The following is a 19,673-nucleotide window of genomic DNA, read 5'->3' as shown; positions in this document are numbered from 1 at the left end:
AGAGTCAAACACATCCCTTACATTCTTGAAAGAAGTTTTTCAGACTCAGGCATATTATAGCAAAACGTATATTTAAGTCACATGTGGTTAATGAAAAATGTGGATGTAATACTGTATTTCAGTATTTCTGAATGCCTTTTCTCATCTATCCTTTACTGTGAAGGAAGAAAGAAAATATGTCCAGGTCAACAGTACTCAATTTTTTTGTGTGTATGAGTGATGCTTTCTCAATAAACCACAGACATGAACAAGAATTTAAGAACAAAACTGTGGGATGGAGACTAAGAGGAATAAGATTTTGACAAAATGAAGTCAGTCCTGACATTAGTTATCAGACTGAAAATGTCAAGTCCATTTCCTTTGAGTTGTATCAGGCTTGAATTTCACTTAACTAGATAGAGCTTTCCTCACTTTTGTTTCCACTCAAACTAATGTATAGTAATTGCTACTGTTATTTTGCTTATCCGCTAAAAACATGTATAACATATATCAGACTCTAGTAGAACTGCAGATAAATGATAAAAATACTAGGCACATTTAGGCAAATTAATTTTAGAAAAGTAATGGATTACATATCATAAAATAAAATGGGACTCTCAGCATGCAAAGTTTTTTTTAAATGTTTAATTTATTACTTCTTGCTGTTCAAGCAGAAGGCATAGTAATTTCCCTATAAACATGCTGATCAATATTTAGATAAAGCACTGAATACAGTTTTATCAAACTTTATTGGGCTATAAAATGAGTTTGAATAAAAAGTTGAGAAATGAAAATAGTAAATAAGAACTGTCACAATAATTACTTACAGGCTGAATAGTGCTTCCTTCTGTACTCCCCAAACTAATAAAAGACCCTTTTGCATGGAATACAGAGTAGGGATCATATCAATTAATCTACTGCTATTTTCATTTGTCATTGCAATTAAGGTTTTTGGATAAACCAGCTCTGCTTTAAGTAACATGAAATCGTGATAGGCCCTGAAATATTGATTTCCTGGAAGTGGTTTACCTAAGCCTTTGCCTGATTGATCTGCCCACAGATCTGCCTTTGGTTCTTTTCTTCCAGCCCAGGTCTTTTGTAGATGAGCCAAGGAATATCCAATATTTGGGTCCCTTTGAATTCTGCTTATGATGCTTTCAGTAGAAAGGAGGGAGTCTAGGAAGAAGCCAAGAAAGCAGAGATACCCTGTAGCTAGTGAAATAACTTATTTTCTGGACACTTCCAAACCTACACAGATTTAAGGCAATCTGTTGCTCTGGAAAATCAAAGCTCCTGTTTTTTTTGCAGGGACTGGGAATTGACAACAAAAGAAATTCCAAGAAGTAAACAGTGCAAGTTTTTCCATTCTAGATTTTCCTGCTATGCTCTTTATCCCCTGAAAACAATTTTTGCACCTCCTTGAAGGAATTCTGCCTCTATTGAATATAATCTAAATATTTAAATTACAGGAGACATCCTAAATCTTGTATACCACTGCCTGACGCACTGCCTGACGCTTTATGGACTTTACTTTCTTATCTTGCAACTGCATATGTGATTAAATTATCTCTCCTTATGTTGACAGCTTTCTTCTGCTAAATTTTTCCTTCCTCCAAAATATCCCTGTCAAGAACCTTCCTCCTTCCAAGTGATTCGCCTGTAAAAGAGAAGAAATAATATTTGGCACAGCCTACTTCAAGGAACTTTATTTGATATTTAGAAAGGGATTCAGAAAATTATCGTTAACCTTTGGAAGTTTTAAACTTTGACATTTGAAAAGTCAGGTCGTACTGGCCTAAGAAGCAAACCAAATCTTAAGGACAGATAGGTAATGCAAGGCAAATCACAGATTTGGGGTAAGACTGATAAAGGAGAATATATATGTTTAAATGAAGCCTATTTGGTCTTGATAAAGTAATTGCTGAATTATCAGTCTCCAGCAGTTATTTTAAAATTGCATCTTTTAAGTAAGATGGGGTCAAATTCTAATCCTTCCTCCCCCAGTCTGAGTAATTTCCATTGAATCCACCTTTCCCCATACCTGGCAGAATTTGGCACTTTCTTTTCAAGTGAAGCTGGGAATACTTCATACTTCACTGAAGGTAGGGATTACTATTTAGAAAATAGGGATCTTTATCTTACTTTCAACCAGTGATAGTTATAGGTAGCTCTCCCTGATGTAGCAGAGCACACCATGAAAACCATTGCCTGTGTTAATATTGCCATTTTTAAGCTTACCAGCATTTCAGCAGTGAAATTTAAACCATCCAGATTTAGGAGGTATTTTTATTATGCTTATTCTATATAAAAATATAAACATTTCATTGTAATCCAGGAATATTGCCCTCTCTCCTTTAAATACCATATATACATGCACACACATATATATGTATGTATAGAATGTGTATAACTTGAAATATGTGCACATGCACTTTTTTTTTATGTTTCACAGATTATCTTTCATAATATTGAGATAATTTCAAAACACTGCTAGTCTTACTCAAATTTGTCTTCAGTTCTTTGTGTATTATCTGCTTCATTTGTGTTCTTTATCAGTTGTCATTTTATGTGATAAATATTCAAATTAAATGACTGACATCTATCTATGTCCTCACTGTAGTGCTTGACAGGCAGAGATTGCACCACTGATAATATCTGCACTTAGAATATTAAGTATGAGAAAATAAAGGAAACACCAACTACATGAATCAGAAAAAATATACCCGCAAAATGATAGCACCATAAAGTGAGTTATAAAGGAATCATAACTTCACAACAAATGCAAAATTAATAGTGGCCATTTCAAAATGAGCATCAGAGTGAAAAACAAATAAACAAACAAGCCACATAAAGTACTAGTCTGTAGAGAGAATTCAAGCACTGCAGGAGGGTAGAGTATTTTGAAAAGAAATTGCAGAGCCAAATTATAGACATGTGCCAGCATTTCTTGGTACTAGGCAAGACAAAAAATGACTCTTTGTGATACATGATTTCAAACATGCATGCATCTGGTCGTGGGACTGCAGTGAGAAATATGTTGCCATGATCACCTATAAAGCTACATTTGTCATGGCAATGCTCACCTCAACATTCTACTATGCAGGTGAGTGTGTATGTAAAGGAGAGGAGAGAAAATAAAACTGAGCTTTCTTTTCAGAGTGATACCATCTCATCTGTACCCATTCCTAGCTGGAAACTAGTCCTACTGTGCCATGGTTCTGCATGGAAGCATTGCTGGGTTTCATCATTGCTGCATCTGAGGTGCTATGCAAATGCTAAATTAAAGAAATAATAATGAGAAAAAATAAGTCAAAGAGATTATATTGGAGCATGATCTTCACATATATCACTAAAGAAAAGTGAAATGCTTGCAGTGAAATGTACCAAATGCTATAAATGCTTGAGCACTGTTAATGTGCTCCATAGCCAATATTACAAATATTACTGGCAAGGGTGATTGCTAACATTCTTCTTCCTGGACCTTGGGTGTTACAAAAAACAACTAAGCAAGCCCTTCTCTTATCAATAAAGCGTTTCAGTAGACGGGACTCATACAGCAGTTACACTACAGATTTTTCTATTTATGCTGTCTGCAGCAAAAGGACAGCTAAATCAACAAACTGATTTTCATAGCTATTGTTCCTTCTTATTTCATTTACTTGGTGGTTTTCACACTTATAATTTCAAGAACTACAAGATGAAAGAAATTACAGTCATACAATGAATGTCTGAGATGGACATTAGTAAGTGGTAGTATTATGTTTATACATCTTTGACATCTCTCAGTGTTACTGCAATCACAAAGACAGATGCTGTTTTTTTCTGCAGTAATAAGCCAATCATGGCTCTTTAACTTAATAATGAAAACACCATGCAATAGGAAAATTGCTAACATTTTCCACAAAAATGAATAGAAATTATAGAACCTGGTGCCATCTATCACTGGCTTTTTAGAATGAATAGTTCTATTCAATGTATTTTTAATGTGGTTCTGCTAAAGTTAAAAAATCCAAACATTTATTTATTATTTTTATCTTTACATTGCTTGATGTATACTAGAGATGCAGTATGTGGGTTGCTGGAAATTCAGCTTCTGTGAAACAATCCCCTCTGGAGCTCAGCTCACAAGGTTCGTTGTAATGGTGTTGATTCATGCCATTCTTTTGTTAATGATACTGTACATAGCAAGGCTTTGAAATCACTGGATGACATTCCTAGGTGAGAAATCATGCCACCAGTCCAGTGGGGAATTCAGACTACACTGTGCTTGGGAACCAAAGCAGTTGCTTTAGTAATGGTAATGTTCAGAATTATAACCCAGTATAGTTTTGTTCAAAGGACAGAAAAAGTGTGGTAGCACTCCTGAGATGACGTTTAAATGTATAGCCAAGAAAATTACGACTTTTCTTAGTGTGGGGTGTGTTGGTTTTCTTTTTTTTTTTTTTTTTTTTTTTTTTTTGTGTGTGTGTGTGTTTTGTTGTTTTTGTTGTATGTTTTGTTTTGTTTTCTTTTTTTCTAGAAATCCTGTGTTTTTAAAAATTTTCTTTAGGTTCAGTTCAGGTTAGTAATTAAATAGAAGTTAATTAAATTCCTCCTCTCCCCCCCCCCCCCTATTTTTTTGAGGGAGGAGCTATTAAAACAAAAATCTGGACAAAATTACTTGGCAAGCAGGTGAAGGATAAAATTGAATACATTTAGGTTTTTGTTGGCAAATACTTAAGTTCAGAAAAAAAAATCTGAAGAGCACCATTCATGAACTTGAAGAAGACTATTGAATGCACATTTGTCTCTGTGATAAACCCTACCGACAAGAGTTTGGATGTGCTCCTAAAAGAGCATTTCTATTTTTATCCAAACATCACAGCTTTGAAAGAATACTAGAAAAAGGAGGGAGAGACTACAAATATGTTCCAGATTAATTCCAGATATTGGTACCAAGGCTAGAAGTATAAACCAAAACCCATTATTCTGAGGTCAGTAAAATTTATTTAGGGTCAGGGCTCTTGATAGAGAGCTTCATTTAAGCCTTAAAGCTTCTGTATTCCATTGAAAGTTTTTCCTTGACTTTCACTGTTCCAACTCCATGGCTGTCACTGAGGATTCCTGACTGATAACAATGCCAGGAAATTGATCTCATCCATGTTTGGTCACCTCTTTAAGATCTTCGGTGAAGTTTCAGATTTCCCTAGCAATATATGAAACCTTTTGACAGAAAGGTTTGTCTTTAGGTTAAGAGAAACAGAACACCTATATCTCTCCTATATTTTTTCTGGCTTTTTTTTATTCCTGTCATTATCTCCCTCAATGCTTCCAAATTTCTGTTTCCTAATCTATCACACCCCTTCTTCCTCCCTCTTCCATAGATATATTTCATGTTTTCCTTTTCATTATTTCAACATAACTACATTTTTGCACAGAGGGAAGTACAAAAACCACCTTCTCAATTTTTTTTTTAGGCTGTTTCTTAGCTTTCAGCTGTTGGCTGCCTAAAACCAAGAGAGAGGCAGGGTGTCTTCGCCACCTTTGCTGCAGGTGAGGAGAAGAGCCAGTGAGGGTGCAGGAAGAAGCATGACAAAACCAGGAGGTGACCACTTCTGCGATGGTCCTGAGGCAATGCCTGGGCAGAGGCACCTGTTTTTCTCAGTTGTGTAAGACTTTCATCGCTAAACCTCAAGATTCTTTCCCTGGGAAACAGAGCGTGAGCTCATCACAAAAATGACACTGATTTTTTTTTACTAGTTAGGATTAAGATGGAATTTTAAATTATGATCTCACAGATACCCTTGTTGATCAAGAAAGAGTCAATTAAAAGCAGCAAATTTCCATAGTGTGAATGCGATGTGGGTAGGATGGCAATCTGCCACGACTGAGACAACATAAAGTGGATTAACCTCCAGCATGAGAGGAACCAGGCCAGTAGATCAGAAGTCTTCTCTCCAGGTGGATCAGCCCAGGTGTGTCAAGAATACATCAAGGCAATTCTGGTCTAAAACTCTTCAACTCTTCCCTTGTGTTCATACCAGTTAAAGCAATGTATAAACGCACAAAAAGCATCTGCCTCACTGTCTAAACCCATAGAACTGATGTAATGAGCAGATAGCTTTTAAATTTCACATTTACCTGAATGAAAAAGAGAATAGAATGGTGAAAAGGAAGAGCAGCTTTTAATCTTATTTCCTCATTTCTGAGTTGACATCAGGAAAAGGAAGAAACTGAATGATCTCTGTAATCCAACTGCAGAAAGTATCATCAAGACTGTAAATTTTAGTGACAGACAAGAGGGCGTTCAAAAGAAAGAAGCTTAACTACCAGGATGACAAATACCTTTTAAAATGCGCCTTTAAAGACACAAGAAAAATAGACAGAGGAAATGTAAAAGAAAAGCTGTGGGTGTGGAAATATTTCTTTTAAAATTAATTTAATAAAAGCATTCCCTGTAGCTTGCTTGTTACACTTAGTTCCATTTTCCATTCTATTTGCAAAACTCAAACTTGGCAGAAAGCTGAAGGGGAGAGAAGCATTTATAAATTAGTGTATGTCTCCAGATGATTAATGTAGCAGTCATGTTCTTTCTCATCAGTTCAAGACCACTTGCGCATCTATAGAAATCGGGCATGAGGTGTGCTGAAGCATATTAAAATCACTTCTTCGTCTACTTTTGTACTGAATAATCATTCCTGCTCTTTTGTACCACTTAAATGAGAAAGAAGGGAATGTAGCCACCATCACTTACAGCCTGAGGCAAATGTGTTACATAAGTTTCACTCAGACAGATATTTTAAGATATTTATTTATTTTATTTTAATACACCTTAAAGACAGCAGTTAGGAAAAAGCGTTGTTTTCTACACTTTTTTGTCTGACTACCTTTGACCTCTATCTATCCAACATAGATAATATATTATCTATCCAAGAACCAAGGAGCTGGAGGTGGAAAATTCCTGTTAGATCATATATCTTATCTCTCTCTAAAAGCAGGCTTTTTTCTTAAAGCACAGATTGTAATCTGGTTTTGAGATGTTACGCAAAGGTAGAGTCAACTTGCAGACAGGATCTCAACTCCTCTGCAGTATTTCTCACCAGAAGAACATCATTGACTGCCCAGCAGCTTCAACCAGCTTCTGTTCAGTTAAGTTATGTTCCATTTGACACAGAAACAGATAGTAATGATTTATTTTGCAAACGGTTGGGCTAGTATTAGTCTGTAACTTTTTGCTTTCACCTGTGCTGCTAGTGTCCAGCTCTGCCTGAGGTAAAGGACAGTCAGTAAAGGTGAGATTTAAACAACCTAAGTAGTTTTGCTTGACCTAATAATGGATCACTCCAACAATGTCTCCTAACACCCGAGCAGAGGGACAATTACCTCACAGAATCACATAACAGCTGAGGCTGGAGATCATCCATTTCATGCCTTGCTCAAAGCAGGATCAGCTAAACAGGTTGCTCAGGACTGTTTCCAGCCTGTGTTTGAATATCTGCAAGGATGGAGGCTTCACTGCCTCTCTGAGAAAACCATTCAAGTGCTTAACCACCCTCAGAGTGAAAAAAATTCTGCTAATCTTTAAATGAAATTTACCGTGTTTGAGGTTGTGCCTGTTGTCTCTTGTCCTGTCACTGGACACCACTGAAAAGAACCTGGCTCCATCATCTTTACTCCCTGTTCCCATCAGATGTAGGTCCCTTGTCACAGGTCCCCAGCTTCATTTAGTAGCAATCCCATATTTCCCCTCATCTTTTTTTTGCTGCTGGTAGACCTGTAGAAGCCCTTCATGTAACCCTTCTTGTCCCTTGCCAGATTCAACTCCAGAATTTTCAGCTCCAGTTTAACCAAACATTGAGTTAACACTGTTTAACATTTGGCCTGGTGGGATAACAGGCTGTGAAGACTCTGAGAAAACATGAAATGAGCAGTGTCCTTAAAATTCAGTATGTTTCTCAAAGAGAAAATAAAACCAGCAATCATTTTAACTATCATGTATTCTAGGAAGGAGGCTTGGTTAAGCTTTAATTAAAATTGGGACTTTTGTCCTCATAGGGCTATCAGAAATATATTTATATCATGTATTGGCCCAGCTGAGGTTCATCAAAGAAATATGTGTAAAATAAGATAGGCCAGAAGATAAAATGGTAGAAGAGATGAAAGGAATGAATGTCCTATTGAGGTTTCCTTTTCAGCATTTCTCAAAAAAAAAAAAAGCTTTCTGCAGTGAAGGATTGTGTTGCACCTTAAAAGGACTGCTATTCCAGAACAACTCCCTCTTTTAGGTATAAAGTACATTAAGTAGGAAGTAGGCAAGAAAGAGATTTCATTTTTCATTAATTTACTTATGTTAGTAACTCCTTTAATAGCAACAACAAGACATTTTAATTCTCTATAATGTTCCTTTTTACAATAATTGCTATTTTTAGGAAGGATATTTTTGGGAATTTTTTTTCCTCAGTACCTTGAGAAGAAATAACTTCAACAGAATAACAGGATAAATGTATGTGCAGATAGAATATGCATTATAGTGCATACATATTTTCTCTTTCTGTATGCATGTGGACTATATATAACCTCATTGGATCTCTCAGTTCAAAACTGAATTTTCAGTTTCAATTCTGCTTGTTTTACCTACTGGAGATGGATAATTCAGGTAAGTTTGGCAGTAATCACCAAAGCCAAATAAATGATTTACAGCTGTTTACACCAGCAGAACTTCTGTTCCTCACACTGCAAAATCTTTAATCAAATGGAAAGGCTGACCCTCAGCAATTCTTAGTTCTGATTACTTTTGTAGCTGTATCTGAAAAACGAGTGACAAAAGGGGATTTCTGGCAAACCTGCATAGACAGTGTTTTTTGATTTCTGTCTTCGGCGTCTCCATAATACTACGTCTGAGCGAGAATAATTTCAAATTAGTTCTTAGAGTAACTAATAAGATTGAGACATTTTTTGACAGAAAAGATTAAAGCATGAAGTTCACTTCTTTAAAAATGCAGCTACACAGTGATCCTAGGTAAAGCAAATGAGTCTGAATAGAATTGCATGAATACTGCAAAACAGTGTTTGTGAGCACATCAATCACTTCCATTTTCATGTTCTATTGTTATTCCTTTTTTCTGAACATTTAGATGGGTAAGCATTTGTGTTTGCTCAAATATTTCTGGGATGTCTGAATCTTTTTTTGGTACTCCTACTAGCAATACTAACAAGGATGACCATGTATGCAAAGGGTTATTCATTTTTGCTATTCATTAGTCTCCTGGAGAAGAAATGCCAATCATTGTTGCTGTCAGTAACTGTAACCGTATGATGCGAGTCAGGGACTAATCAGGCATTGTGAAAAAGGAGTAAACAAAATGAAGAATGGATAAGCTGTCTATCCATAGCTTAAATACCTCTATCCAAACCTATTTTTCCCAAGTTTTCCTCCTTTGTTTAGGCTTGTTTCTTTGACTGTCTGTACAACCTTTACTAATCACAAAATATTAATATTACTTTGCAAATATGCCTAAATGGAAGAGATCTTTTTGCAGACAAACAGTATTTGCAAGGTAATTTGACTGTCTCTTTTATATATTTTTTTAAATACAAATGATGTATAAACTGTAAGAAGTAACTTAGGCATGGAGACTTATGCACAAGCTAGTAAATGGTTATGAGAGAAACAGCCTATGGACTGGGAGCATGAAAAATTGAAAAAGAGATGAGGAATTAAACTATTATTTCTGTTATTCCTCAGGAGCATGAGTTGCAGCTATTCTAATGGTTAGATCAGCAGCATTTAGAGGAGCAAAATGATAATGGATCCACATGGCTGCTATGATAACACTCAGCATACTGAATAATTACAGAGACATTGGTAGCATGTTGAGCTTCCCAGTGAATGTAATTAATTCGGTCAGGGCCTCATTTACTCAGTGAAGCACACCGAAGCCTAAATCAGGAACAAGGGCTCCTGTTTCTGCAAGGTTCTACTGCAAAAATTGTCATGACTGCACAGCCACTCCAGAACAGAGGAGCAAAATGAGAGAATAAGAATTAGCCTGCAAAATCAGTGTTTAGGCAAAACACATTGTAAACTCTTGTTTCATGAAAGTGCAGGGCTTAAATGCTTATAATCAACGCTTATGCTTCCTTTTCACCTAACAGCCATAATGATTAATCTTAGTAATAGTTTGCAACAGCCCTTAGAAGTAGCAGCAGCATGTGAATCACTGCAACATTTAGCTTGTGATGAAAATACTTCTCAAATCCAGTTACTAATTGTTTGTTTGTTTGTTTGTTTTTGTTTTAATGTGATCTTTATATTCTGTTTGCATTTTGTGCCAGGATCTGCTTACCGCTGGGGCCAAATTCAGTCCAGGCAATGGACTAAACTCATCTGACATCTAAATTTTTCAGCCTGTCAGTTTATGGACAAAGAACTCTGCAGCTCTGGGTCTGGTTTCTTCCCTTATCACTGGAGTTTTCCTTTTTTTCCCCTATCCCCTGTTGGCACAGCCAGCTGCCTCCCTCCATCACTCGCTGTCCACAGCCAGCCTCTCCTGTAGTCCTGGAGCAGCTCTTCTCTCTCAGGAACATTCTGCCAATGGCTTTTCTCTATTAAACAGGCACCAATTAGGATTAGATTAAATAAACCAGAGTTTATTTGACAGAAGTAATGGAAAATGGAGAGAAAATCAAAGTAACTAAATGTAAGCAAAATAAATCATAAGCAACATCTAGGCATCCTAGCCAGTTAGACTTGAACCTTATAATTGTAAGGTATTGATTGAGTAGAACTAAAAATCTTATACCTACTTGATTTTTATGTCGCTATTTTCAATAGTCATTTGAGTCTCACACCTCAGAAGTCACAGAATCACAGAATCACAGAATCGACTGGGTTGGAAAAGACCTCAGAGATCATCGAGTCCAACCCTTGGTCCAACTCTAGGCCGTTTACTAGATCATGGCACTAAGTGCCGTGTCCAATCTCAGTTTAAAAGCCTCCAGGGACAGTGAGTCCACCACCCCCCTGGGCAGGTCATTCCAATGCCTGACCACTCTCTCTGTAAAGAATTTCTTTCTAATATCCAGCCTAAATTTCTCCTGGCAGAGTTGAAGCTCATGCCCCCTTGTCCTATTGCTAACTGCAAGTCCATTCAACAGAGCTGGGTAAGGTGTTTCTTTTCCTCTGATGGTTATTTATTCATGATTCCCCCTGCTTTTTCAGTACTCCTAGGCCAGTATCTTTATTTCCTTGTCTGCTAATGCTCACTTACAGCATCAGAGACTTTAGATTGAAGCCAATACATTATAGTATATAATATTAATATATTAATTTATATTTTAGTATATATCAATATATTAATATGTTAATATATATGATATACTGTTAATATTTTAGTAACATTTAAATCAGTGTTACACACAGTTCACAGCAGCACAAAGGTAACCCCTGATGCAAGGCGACGTTTCCCCTCCCCAGGGCTCTAGCAGTTTCATGTGCTACTCTTATGGTAGAACAGAGTCAGCACATCTCAGAACAAAGCATGAGGAAAAATTCCTGAGGACGTCTCTGATTTTCTATTAATATGTCTCATGTTATTCTAGGATAGAGTGACATATACCCTGTGCTATCCTGGTAGTATTAGATATTTTGGAGGGGAATAAATGTGGATTCAATTCCTCTTCTGTCAATGATCTTCTGCCTTGTGCCAGGATGATGGTGTCACTGTGAAGCCCAACCTGTGGAACACACCAGGGTATGTGCAGAACTCCTAAGAACAATGTAAAAGCCTTTCATTTAAAGCAAAATAGGAAAATGTACAGAGGAGATGCTATATATATTTTTAAATATTATCTTCCTATGCAAACTAAAGAGGATAGAAGTTTTGTTCATCAGTTATATGTTTTGGGAAGTAATGAGAAGATTTAGATAATAGGCATCAGACACCATGTCCCAGTGAGTTTATTACTAACAAATTCAAGGAGAGTAGACCACAATTAAAATTACGTTTTTATATGCTACTTATCTTCTATGTGATTACCTCTTGATTATCTGGATGAGTTAATCCTGGTGTACCAGTTGGCTGTAATAAGCTTCATAGCATTTTTTCAATTAAGAAAAATAATCACTTATGGTCCTTAATTTCAAATGCTATCTCCAAACAAATATCTCATCTATCTTGCTCAGAACTAATACGTCACACAAATTTGGATTCATAGAAATATTGATCATGAGTCTGCTACCATTTCCTAGTTGAATGATCAGTTCCAAGAAATCAGAGTAAATATCAGCACTTACAGTGAAGTTTCTTTCGAAATCCTCCTCACAACTTTTAAATTTTATTTTTTTATTATTTTTATGTACAACAAACTTATCACTTCTCACAGCAAACTGAGTTTAGCTTAAGTGGTTACATTAGAGTTGTACTCCAATTCCTAGTCTCATAAAATCCTTTTATTAGTTATTTTCACTAACCACGAATTTAGCATCCTTTGTTGATATTCAGTTGATATTTGTTGATATTTGGTTCAAGATCAAGTAGATAATATGATTTGGAATAAATTGGGCAGAATATCTGTTAGGTAAAAATAACCCTTAAGGAAGTTGCTTTTAAAATACCTTTAATTTTATTCCCATATAACGCTGGTGTTAAAAGTTTGGACTATGTCATTGATGACTTTTTTAACCTGTTGCAAGAAAGGGGTAGTTTTCATAAGAGGTAAACTGGTATGTGTAGTAGGTGATATTGATGGGAAAGGAGTTATGGAGGCAGTTTAGGTTTACAGTTTTAGGGTTGAGTACCCACCCAGTGTTGTCAGCGGTCACAATGCACCTCATGTCTATCTATGTTAGTGGCAGACAGCAGATACATAGTAGAAGCCCTATGTCAAAACATAGTTAAGCCACACATATGAAGGTATTGATGTTTGGTGCATCTTCATGTGTCACATTTAGCTGCCTGTTTGGGGAGTCTCTCTGCATCTGTCTGCTGTGTTGCCTCTATTTGCAAATCGCTTCAGTGCCTGTCCCTCAGGCTGGGTCTCACTGCCCCCATTACAGAGATGATGCCCTGACCCCCCTCTCCTGCAAGGCTGTGAAATGCCTCTGGGTCTCACTGCTTGGTATAGACTGGGCTTTAGGGGTCCATGGGGAACAATTCCTGGCTGATCTTTAGATTGAAACTTGGCTGCTGCTAGGAATGCAAAACTCCTTGCTCAAACTGCTTGTTGGTTACTGATCACAGGAATATTGGCTTCAAGCATGATAATCTTAACTTTTGTTTAGTGCCTGTTTGGGTTATTTAAAACATGTGAATATTCTATTAACATGGTAGTTCCAAGTCATTAATGACTCAGTGTACTTAAAGGCTAGTGGCAAAGCTGAAGGTGGTAATTCAAGGAGGTCATTAACACACTGGAAAAACAGGCCACCACTGTGTGAAACTAATTATCATTCCCAATTTTTACAAGATAGATACTAAATTTACAAACATGTACATTTGCAATATTTTTATTCCTCTTTTTTTTTTTTATTTGTTAATAATTAATTAATTGATCAATATACAAGATTTTTTTACTGCCCAGTATATTGTGTTCAGCTGCACGTGTTATGCACAAATATTCTTTATTTTTCTTCTTTTTTTTTTTCCCAAGCAAGAAAAATAACTTTTCATCACATATAGGATCCATCATTATGAAACATTTTTAAAAAATATAAATAATAGAGCAAATTCTGGTCTTACAAAGCTATAAATAAGAGTTAAGTTCACCTGAATTCAGTGGCTACGTTGGTGTAATATGTCAAAGAAAAGTATGACTTCAGGACTCTTGATGTTCTGGCCAGAAATCCTGGGCTGGATCACTTCAGTGGTACTGATTTATATCGTTTGAGGCTCTGACCCTGTATTTAATCAGCCACATCACTAGAAGGAATAAGTAAAAGCAAAATGTCAGCCAACAAGTATAAAGGTAACTACCTCCAATTCATATAGTTCTCTGAAGAACTCTAAAAACAGAGAAAGTTTCAGTGTTACTTACTACAGCAATATAATGTACAAATACTCCAACCCTAAATGAGTGAGCTGGAAAAAAAAATGCACTACAAAAGCATATTTTGGCTGTACGGCATGTGTGGAGTAGACAACTCTGACAGCCTTCAGACTCCTGTCAGTACTGGGGCCAATATTATTCAATATATTCATTAATGATTTGGATGAGGGAATAGAGTGTACTATCAGCAAGTCTGCTGATGACACTAAGCTGGGAGGAGTGGCTGACACGCCAGAAGGCTGTGCTGCCATTCAGCGGGACCTGGACAGGCTGAAGAGTTGGGAGGGGAATAACCTGATGAAATTTAACAAGGGAAAGTGTAGAGTCCTGCAACTGGGCAGGAATAACCCCAGGTTCCAGTGTAGGTTGGGAAATTACATATTAGAGAGCAGTGTAGGGGAAAGGGACCTGGGGGTCCTGGTGGACAACAGGATGACCATGAGCCAGCACTGTGCCCTTGTGGCCAGGAAGACCAATGGCATCCTGGAGTGTATTACAAGGGGGGTGGTTAGTAGATCGAGAAAGGTCCTCCTTCCCCTCTACTCCACCCTGGTGAGACCACATCTGGAATATTGTGTCCATTTCTGGGCCCTTCAGTTCAAGAAGGACAGGGAACTGCTGGAGAGGGTCCAGCAAGAGGCAACAAAGATGATTAAGGGAGTGGAGCATCTCCCTTATGAGGAAAGGCTGAGGGTGCTGGGTTTCTTTAGTTTGGAGAAGAGAAGACTGAGGGGTGACCTTATTAATGTTTATAAATATATAAAGGGTGAGTGCCATGAGGAGGGAGCCAGGATCTTCTCGGTGGCAAACAATGATAGGACAAGGGGTAATGGGATCAAGCTGGAACACAAGAGGTTCCACTTAAATTTGAGAAGAAACCACTTCTCAGTAAGGGTGACAGAGCACTGGAACAGGCTGCCCATGGAGGTTGTGGAGTCTCCTTCTCTGGAGAGATTCAAAACCTGCCTGGACATGTTCCTGTGCGACCTCACCTAGGCGTTCCTGCTCCAGCAGGGGGATTGGACTAGATGATCTTTTGAGGTCCCTTCCAATCCCAAACATACTGTGATACTGTGATACTATGAAAGCAAGATCCACCAAGATGTAATGGTGAAGCAGTAGAAAGCTGATGCTCATGTTTCTTCTTCTGATCTTACCCTACATCATTAAAACATTACAGATAAGGAAGCTGAGAAAAAAATCAGATTTAAACAGCTTGGAAGTCAGAAGATATTTGGCCACATTCAGGTTCAGATGTTAACATAAGTAATTTTTAGTGAACCATAACTGCTATTTTTCATTCGCATCTTTTAATTACAGTCAGTGAGTTTCCTCTGTGGGTTCATGACAGGGGGAGGAGAGGCAGAGGGCTATATATTATTGCTTGAAGTGTTGTATTTGCTCCTCATGATGAATAGAAGCCCATTAGAAACAGCCTGGACTGAAAAGAAAATTGTGATTGCTTCATCTGGCCATGTCTATAGCAAAGACTATATTCTCATTACCCCTGAAATAGGAACACTCTTCAGTTTTGATCTTTCTTCATCTGCCTTCAACTTTTATCTAGAGGATTTTTGGTATTCCTTTCCTTCATCTAAAGATTTTCATGATTGGATTTCTGTTCAATTCAAAGATTCACAGAATTACCAATTAGCTGAGGCTAGAAGGTGCCTCTGAAGATTATGCAGTCCAAACCTCCTGCTCAAAGGAAGGTCAACTACGTATCAGGGATAAGAGGGTCATTAGGGGCAGTCAGCATGGCTTCACCAAGGAGAAGTCATGCTTGATCAACCTCATTGACTTTTATGAGGACATAAGATGGATAGATGATGGCAGAGTGGTGGATGTGGTCTACCTTGACTTCACTAAAGCATTTGACACAGTCTCCCACAGCATTCTTACAGCTAAACTGAGGGAGTGCGGTCTGGATGACTGAGTAGTGAGGTGGACTGCAAACTGGCTGAAGGAAAGAAGCCACAGAGTCGTGGTCAATGGGGCGGAGTCCAGTTGGAAGCCTGTATCTAGTAGAGTGCCTCAGGGGTCAGTACTGGGCCCTGTATTATTCAATATATTCATCAACGATTTGGACGAGTGGAATAGAGTGTACTACCATCACGTTTGCTGATGACATCAAGCTGGGAGGAGTGGCTGACGTGCCAGAAGGCTGTGCCGCCATCCAGCGAGACCTGGACAGGCTGGAGAGTTGGGTGGGGAAAAATGTAATTAAATATAGCAAGAAAAAGTGTAGAGTATTGCATCTGGGTAGGAGCAGCCCCAGGTTTCAGTATAAGCTGGGGAACAACCTATTAGAGAGCAGCATTGGGGAAAGGGACCTGGAGGTCCTGATGGACAGCAGGATGACCAAGAGCCAGCACTGTGGCCTTGTGGCCAGGAAGGCCAATGGCATCCTGGAGTGTATTAGAAGGGAGTGGTTAGTAAGTCGGGAGAGGTTCTCCTTCCCCTCTACTCTGCCATGGTGAGACCACATCTGGAATATTGTGTCCATTTCTGGGCCCTTCAGTTCAAGAAAGACAGGGAACTGCTGGAGAGAGTCCAGTGCAGGGGAACAAAGATGATTAAGGGAGTGGAGCACCTCCCTTATAAGGAAAGGCTGAGGGAGATGGGGCTCTTTAGCTTGGAGGAGACTGAGGTGTGAGCTCCTGAATGTTTACAAATATATAAAGGGTGAGTGCCATGAGGATGGAGCCAGGCTCTTCTCAGTGACAACCGATGGTAGGACAAGGGGTAATGGGTACAAACTGGAACACAAGAGGTTCCACTTAAATTTGAGAAGAAACAGCTTCTCAGTGAGGGTAACAGAATACTGGAACAGGCTGCCTAGGAGGGTTGTGGAGTCTCCTACTCTGGAGACATTCAAAACTGGCCTGGACACGTTCCTGTGTAGCCTCATCTAGGTGTTCCTGCTCCGGCAGGGGGACTGGACTAGATGATCTTTCGAGGTCTCTTCCAATCCCTGACATTCTCTGATTCTGTGTTTCTGTGATACATCAAGTTGCTCAGGACCATGTCCAGTTGGGTCTTGAGTACCTGTAAGAATGATTTTTGCATTTTCCCATTTATAAGCTTGGTTAGGTTCCTCTTAGCCCATTTCTCCATCCCATTGAAGTCCCTCTAGATTACAGCACAGTCATGGGTACTTACTGCTAACTGGTCTTTCCAGTCAATCCAACTCAAAGTGATTTTGCCTGGTCAGTATTCCCTATGTATCTACTCAGGTCTTACTATTTGGGAACTTCGGTGAAAGTATTCTATGTTTGTTCATTTATTTTGTGGATTGTTGACCAAAATACTGAGCCACATAGAGAAAAGTTTCAGTAAATATGGAGGATAAGGTGTTTTAAGATGTATGATAAATTATATAGACAGGTGTTTTTATTTTTTGTCCTTTCCTCTCAAATCCAGTTTGGGAGAGAGGGCAGTTTTAACTTCTGGATGGGCAAAGATTTAAAACTGAAAAAGAAATGGTGGTAATACGATTGTTGCTACTTTTTTTTCCCCCCCTCAGTATAACGAACAACCTCTTGCCTTCATTATCTTTGCCTCAGTCTTAATCCCCAGCAGTGAAATGTAAAGATGAACCAGCATCATTTTCCTGTCATTGCATCTTCAAACATCTGATTGTTCAGTTCTGGGAAACTGTGTATGTTCATGCTGGATGGACAATTTGAAACCGCAGTTACATTACTCTGGTACTGTTTCTAAATAGCTGGCATTGTCTTGGTTACTAGGTGATCTGGATATAACACTTAAATAATTTTATTTTTCTTTAAGGCTTCTGTCAACTTCTTTCCTCATTATTTCTAGCTATTTTATGATGGATTTTCCTCCTTAAGGCAATTCTCCCTTGTCTGTGTAGAGTGTATGGGCATGGACAGAAATGATTTACACATGGTGCAGGACTTTTTCCACTGTAACTTTTTTTTTTTTCAGAGTATATTTGGTAAGGATGCGAAATTAAGTTGTTCTCATAATACTTAGTAAGTTTCCCTTGGATACTAGAACACTATAGTCAGTAATTTTTCCTTATATTTAGGATTAAAGCACAGTATATAAAGTTCAGAAGGGGTACTCAAGGTGACTTCACTTGACAAATGAGCTGTTCTCGTATTTTACCTGACTGTGCAGAGAACTCTAAAATATACTACTTAAAACAGATAAATCCTGCTGAGGTTTCCCTAAAACCTTACTTAATAAAAGTTCCTTTAAAACAGGGACATTGCCTGACAGAAAATCACTGTCTACACTTCTTTTATCAGTATGTGTGTCCAGTTTTCTATTTACTTCCAAAATATATTTTACTTTTGAGTGTATCTGTGTGCCTTTTTCACATGTGCATGTGTATTTGTATACATATATATATGTACAAATTTAACCTACTTGTCTTCTCACACTTTACATTTGAGTATTTAAAGTGCTTTTTTTTGATGTGCATTACCATGGAATAGATGCTGGTCATTAATACTGCTAGATTTTGAGAACCTTTGTATGTCCAAGAAGCTCTGGCTTGAACTTTTTACAATTGCTTTTGTTTAGTGCAGACTGTCCTAACTTAAAATTCAGCTACTTAATCTGTCACCTTTTTATGACTCTACTGTGCTTTACATCACTGTAAACCAAGATAATGGATCATGACCTGTTAAAAGCATCTGAAGTCTAAGATCAAAGAATCATCTTTTCCATCTCCATGTGATGGTCCTAACTACTACTCACCATTCACGTCCATACTTCTTTCTCTCAGCAGCCCAGAGATTTTTTAATTCCTTACCACATGCTGAAACTGTTGCAAGTACAGTGATAAAAAGATCTACCCCAAATCTGGTGTACAGGTTGGGGATTAAGATACTCTTCAGAAAGATATGCTTCATCCTTTTCTGGATAAGGTGCAAGAATAATGCATTAAACAGATTAGGATATAGGAGGCATAGGTCTACTAACATGTTCACTTCCAGCATTCACATTTTGAAGGAAAAGAAAAAGTTCTGCCCAGATCATCGTGAGGAAAACTAGATTAGCCTATGTACTGAAGCCTGAAGCATGAAAACCCAAAAAGGGCTCTTCTTCAAAACCAAATTAAGGTGATTTAAAGGCAGATTTTTTTATGTACTGAAGTTGGTACTTTCACAAATCACCAGCTACACAGGTGAAATTCTTAGATCCTATTCTTAGATACTTAATCTTTTACTGAAAACCTAAATGCTCAACAAATGCCTTAGACCACGTTCAAGATTTCACTCTCAATTAAAAAAAACCAAACAAACATGTTCCTATGACATGTTTAGATTGTAAGAAATACAATATAAAATGCTCATAGATCTTAGCAAGACAAGCTTTTCATCTTTGCATACTTTTTTTAAAGGGGAACAGTTATAATTTTGATCAAACCATATTCTGTCATGGTTAATTTGAATCTAACACAATTATCTCTGTGCTTGTGGAGAGAATCAGATGCTGTTTTCAACAGCCTTTTACAGTAAAATGACTACATATAAATATTCTGGGTGACAATGTAGAAATAAAATAAATATACTAGCAATTGAATTATATATTAGAATATAATCTTGATTTGTAAATTGGACAATACAAAGACTACATAAAACCAACACAAGGTACTTTAAATACAGTGAATTTTCATAGAGTAATAGAATACC

The sequence above is a fragment of the Nesoenas mayeri genome, assembly GCF_963082525.1.
Source record: "Nesoenas mayeri genome assembly, chromosome: 1".
Lineage (NCBI taxonomy): Eukaryota > Metazoa > Chordata > Aves > Columbiformes > Columbidae > Nesoenas > Nesoenas mayeri.
The sequence above is the reverse complement of the archived record's forward strand: the minus strand, read 5'-3'. Positions refer to the sequence as shown.